This window comes from Mus pahari, chromosome 5, assembly GCF_900095145.1.
Source record: "Mus pahari chromosome 5, PAHARI_EIJ_v1.1, whole genome shotgun sequence".
Taxonomy (NCBI): Eukaryota; Metazoa; Chordata; class Mammalia; order Rodentia; family Muridae; genus Mus; species Mus pahari.
In genome coordinates this window covers 135963529-135969783 of record NC_034594.1, presented here as the reverse complement: position 1 = coordinate 135969783, position 6255 = coordinate 135963529, and positions in this window count along the sequence as shown.

Here is a 6255-nt window from a genome sequence, read left to right as displayed (position 1 = left end):
GAGAGAGAGAGAGACAGAGAGACAGAGAAACAGAGAGACAGACACAGAGAGAGAGACAGAGAGAGAGAGAGAGAGAGAGAGAGAGGCAGAGGCAGAGACAGAGGCAGAGAGACAGGCGGATATTTTATTGTTTATTCTGGATTCGATGAAACTCTAGCATGAGATCAGTCCTGATCAGTCCGGTGGCTAGGATGTTGCTGGGCTGTGACTAGAAGGTAGAAGGCAGGTCATAAATATGAAGGTCATGTAGGAAGTAAAGATAGAAGGCTGTGTACACAGATTGTGAACCTGAGAGCCCTGGAGAATAGAATGTGGCCTTGAGAGTTGGGCAGGCCAGCTGTGTGCACTGTCATTTGCCACCAACAGCTGGGCAGTCTCTTTGTGTATAGGGTCACCCTACTTTTCCCAGCTGTGTAGAATAGTTTTGAGGTATTAAGAGGGTCCTCACCTCAATGTTTCCAAATCTCCTACATTAGTCTTCTATAAACTGTATTATTAAGCTTCATCAGTCTGGTCAAAAATAAGAATTTTTATTCTAATTATGATTTTTCAGTGTTTCCTACTTTAAAATATTTGCACTCCCCTTTTAGGGAATGGGCAAATGCTACTTTATTAAGCTTTTAAAGTGGAGGCTTGGAGCCTCTGTTGTCCTTGCAGAAGCTGGAAACCAGGAACCTTGGCTGTAATGAGGAAAGCAAGGCTGTGCTGACCTTCCAAGTCAGGAGCGCCCCTTCGAGCTGAGAGAGACGGCCTCTGACTAGCAGGACGGCCACCCTTGGTAAGCATCTACCACCATTACAGAGATTAATTTCTACCAGGGTCTCTCTTCTCTGCTGCCTCCGCTTCCCCTTCAGCCTTCTCCTGGCTGCAGCTTCTATTCTAGAGCTAATTCCGTGCTTGACTGGTTCCCTTCCAGGTTCTGATGGAAAACAAGCTTTCTGGGTTTTCTTTAAAACTTCTTACAACTCTTTTACCAGGAGTAAGAGCTTGGTGTGGCAAGTCTTCCAAATGATCTCACCCCATAGGATGTGGAAACAGGAAGAGAGCTCGAGCACTCAAGGTCAACTGGGGTGAGAGAGAAAGACCATGAAAGCAAACAAACAAACAAGGACAGAAAGCTGATCCAGTGACACAGCTCAGTGGGAAAAGGCACTTGCGGTCAAGACATGGCCTGCTGGGAGTTTTAGAACCCACAAGGTAGAAGGGGAAAAAAAAAGCCAAGACATTATCCTCTGACCTCCACATGCATCAAGCATCATGTACACATGTGTGAGCACAAAAAGCACAAAAAGCACAAAAAGCACACACACACACACACACACACACTGTTTTTTTTTTTTAAAATAAAGGTCAAGAACTCCAGATGATCTAAAAGAATGTCATTATAGTGTCAATGTCATATCAGATCTGCCCTCTCCTGTATAGACAAACATACAAGAAGGGCGGTAAGAAAGTTAGGTCTGTGGGTTTGGGTTGCTTGGGTATAAAAGGAGGCTGTCAATAAAATGCAATGCAACCTCTTCAAATTTGATCATTGTTATATGACACATTTAGTACAAGATATATATATATATATATATATATATATATATAATGTATATATAATATATGTGTATATAACATATGTATATATATTCTAATATGCATTTACTATAATTTCTTGGCAATTCTTGAGAACAAGGCAGTTTCCATGGTGATGGCAAGTCATCTTCTGGTGTATTTTACCCTATTATTTGGTTCTCCTTTCCCCTCTCCAGAGTTGATCACCAAGTTCCTTTTGAAATCTTCTTAAAGCAATTTGATATATGATTTGAGTATGGCAGGTGCTGAATAGTGTTTGTTAAATTGAATTGAAGTCAACATCTCCACATAAGAGCTCATTTTACCCACAATCCTAGGGCAAGATCAACTCTGTTTTTCTGTCATGCGATGAAAGGCCATTGGCAGAAGCCAGCTGCTTCTCATTCCATGGGCTTGCTTTATTATTTATTTACTATTTGTAGTGTGGACATGTTTCCAAGAACCTAAGAAGTCAGAATGTAGTTCCCTATGCTGAGCCAATGAATTCTACTGTTTAAAACCACCTAGCAAGGACAAGCCAGAAAAGGGGGGGGGGTGGTTTACTGGGCCTATTCTGAGGGTAGAAGGAGCCAGGAAGGGGAAGTACTGATGGATGCTCTGGATGCTTAGCAGATCACAACTGCCTCCACAACCAACCCTGTCTCTGTGTCTTACACTGCTGTGTTTTAGGCTTAATGAAGTCCCAGACTACGGAAAGGGGAACTGGTTTGGCAAGAGCATCTCAAACTATTCTTTTTTTCTTTTTCTTTTTCTTTTTCTTTTCTTTTTTTTTTTTTAAGTGACTTGGGTCTTGGCAAAACCAAAAAGTGTTTTTCTCTACTGCTCTTTTACTTTTTTATTTTTGTCTTTAATTTTAACTAAGTGTGCATGCATTTCAAAGGAAATGTAACCCATCTGTTTCTTATTCTTTTGCACTCAACAAAAATGGTAAAAGTCATTTGTAAAAGTCATTTGGTGTCCAAGAAGCCTTGAGCACGCCCCCCATCCCCACTCCCCACCCCAAAAAAGGAAAGAAAGGGGGGAAAGAAAGCCTTTCTTTTCTTTGAACCCAAGAATAAGCTTTGCCAAAAGGGAAGATTTGGAACCAAGAAAGCCTGGGATTTTAAATTTAGATTTATAAATGAGAGAATGATTGTAGCCTTGGCAGAGTTCAGGTATTTCCAGGTAACTGCAGCTTAACTCTTATTTATGAGCCTTGGCCACATGTACTAGATAGAGGCCATTGTATATTCTCTTCCTTAAGAAGTTGATTGAAGGGAAAAACAATATCTATGCATTGAGGAAACTGAGGCACTGGGTGGGAAGACACAGCAGGAGAAACAAATCTTACATAAACAGCTACAGTGAACTATGATCCAGTGAATGTAATGGAAGAGGTATCAGATACAAGAAAGAGACTAAAAGAAGTTTATGTTAAATGTACTCTCATGTTGTTTATGGGCAGTTCACTAAATGCGTCAAACTTTCCAATAAAACATAAAGATGTTCATTTAGAAGAAATTTCTAACATTCAGGAAGACCTATTTACAATGTAGTGATTCATACTTTGACTGTAAAATTTTAAATATTCAGCAAGACAGTTTACCAATATTCCTTCTTGTGGTGAAACTTTGTTGTCCTCATTAGAAGTTGTTGAAAAACAGGAAGTAAGAAAATATTATTTCTCTATGGGTCTTTTATAATTTATAATTGTCACTAATAAAGAACAAACTTTTTCCATGTCTCAATTGCTCTCAATTGAACTTTATTGACAATTATAGAGATGTCAAAACAAATATTTTCCTGTAAAGAATAAATTGCTCACATGATAAAAGAGACTTTAGTGAGAATTGTGTTGATGTTCTAGCATATTTTGCCAACACTTGTTATTCCTTACTGACATAACATAAAGGCACTTGGAAGTTACCCACTTCCTATGAGAAAGCTATTTATTTGTCTTTGGTTATGTCTAACGATATTTTGACATTTATCCGCGGGTATTGTATACTTGTTTCATATTTAGAGAGATTTTATTCTGAGTGTGCCCACTATATAACAGATACTGGTAAGGGTAAAGAATCAAATAAACAGGTAGCACCCGTACTGTAGTGGTAAGTGTAGCTTTCTCCCCTCACTGAGGTGACCCTGTGTCACCACAGGCACAGTGACTCAGGATCTGGGCACTGTGAGAGGCAAAGGTAGCTTTGGAAGAAATGCAGAGGGAAATGGGCTGGCAAGATGGTTCAGGCTTAAGAATCCTGCCCTTCTAGAGGGCCGGAGTTCTATTCCCAGGTTGGGTAGCTCACAACTGACTGTTACAACTCCAGGTTCAGGAGAGATACCTCAGACTTTCATGGGCACCTGCACTTACACACACACACACACACACACACACCTCACACAATTTAAACATAAATAAATCTTTAATTAAAAAAAAAGAAAAGAAAAGAAAGACCCAGAAAGAAAGGGTGGGCATATCCCTGTGAGTTTAAGGCCAGCCCGGTTTACTTTGTGACTTCCAGGCTAACCAGGGGTGCAGAGTGAGACTTTGTTGAATGAATGAAGTAGAAGCTATTGCTAACTCCCTAGAGCTATTTTGAGAAATGGGAAGAAAACCTTCCTAGGTGAGAAATGGCTTCCAGAGCACTTGCTTTGCAAAGTGGACAGTGCCGAGGGACAGGGGAGGGGTGTGTTCCCAAGAAGCTTAAGTCTTCCTACACAGGGGCTTAGAGCTTGAGAAGGTGGCAAGCGCTGCGCTCCTGCCTCCACTGATCCCATGTGCTGAACCGTTACGACTGTCCAGGTCTGAGAACTACACCAGTAGTGCTGGCATACAAAGGAACTTGGAGAAAACCTTTGTCTGATAGGGAACTTTTTAAGGCTTGGTGTGGAGTTTATGATTTATACACCCCGTTTAGGCATCTGTGAAATCACCAGGAGGGCTGGGAGTCAGCACAGCCAGTGACGGGCTGACCTCACAACATGATGAACAAGCTGAATCCTGAGACTCTAGTCAAAAAAAAAAATGTAGGCTTGGTGGCATGGGCTTGGAATCCCTGAAGTGAAGACATGAAGATGGGGGGGATCACTAGAGCTTCCTAGACAACCAACGTTGGTGAAGTCTAGGCCAGTGAGAGACCCTGTCTCAAATGAAAAGGTGGATGGTAACCTGAGTGATGACCCCTGAGGTTGTCTCATAGCCTACATGTGAATAGACACACTCTACACAAACACAAATACTGTGCGAACACACACACACCATACACATAGACACATATTACACCTACACACATATGCAAAGACTGCACATACATACACACACACACATACCACATACACATACAAACATACTCTGTACACACACATTTTCACACATACACATACACAATACACTCTAAACAGATACACAAACACTGTACATATACATATACACATACCCCACACTCCCACACACTCCACACATACCCCAAACACACACACACATTCACAGATACACACATTCACACACACACACCACACTCTGTATGCACATACACAAATACTGTATATATATATATATATATATATATATATATATATATATATATCACACTTTCATATACACACACCACATACCTTACACACACTCCAAACACACACACACACACACACACATCAGGAAATTCTTCATTCTTTGTTGATTAACATTGCTTTGGGTGCTGGGAGTTGAGATCTTTGAACTTACTGACTTAGTAATTAATTTTTCTCACCTTCAAAATTTTGCTTAAAGTAAGTAAAATCTAATCTGATTTACTTTCCCTCAGATTCAAAGAATATGAAATATTTTGGAAAATAAAATGCTCGATCAACTTTAAGGCATTTTTCAAAAACTGTGGTTTTCACTTTCTATTTCCTTGTGGCTTTGAAAACAAATACTTGAGTGGAAAACTAAGGCCAGGAACTTGTATAGATCCCTGTAAACTACAACTAGAAGGTAATGAGAACTGTGAAGCATTGCACTCTGGCTAATTAGAGCCTAATGGCTGTGTGGCAGAGGAGAAGGAAAAAGAAGCTCTGACAATGAGACTCACTGTCCTGCCTGCCCAGGGCACAAGCTCCCTAGAATCTACAAAGAAGGACCAGGCTGGTGTGGCCACAAGAGAGAAGATCATGTTGGTGAGAACTGGCTTGGGACCAAAAAAAAAAAAAAAAACTGACAGAAAGGAAAATTCTGGAGAGAGCAGTTTAGCCTGTAGGGTATCTGTAGGGTATTTGTAGGGTACCTGTAGGGTATCTGTAGGGCATCTGTAGGGTATCTGTAGTGTACCTGTAGGGTATCTGTAGGATATCTGTAGGGTACCTGTAGGGCACCTGTAGGGTATCTGTAGGGTACCTGTAGGGTACCTGTAGGGTATCTGTAGGGTACCTGTAGGGTACCAGTAAGGTACCTGTAGGGTATCTGTAGGGTACCTGTAGCGTATCTGTAGGGTACCTGTAGGGTATCTATGGGGTATCTATAGGGTATCTGTAGGGCATCTGTAGAGCGTCTGTAGGGTATCTGTAGGGTATCTGTAGGGTATCTGTAGGGTACCTGTAGGGTATCTGTAGGGTACCTGTAGGGTACCTGTAGGGTATCTGTAGGGCATCTGTAGGGTATCTGTATGGTATCTGTAGGGTACCAGTAGGGTATCTGTAGGGTATCTGTAGGGTACCTGT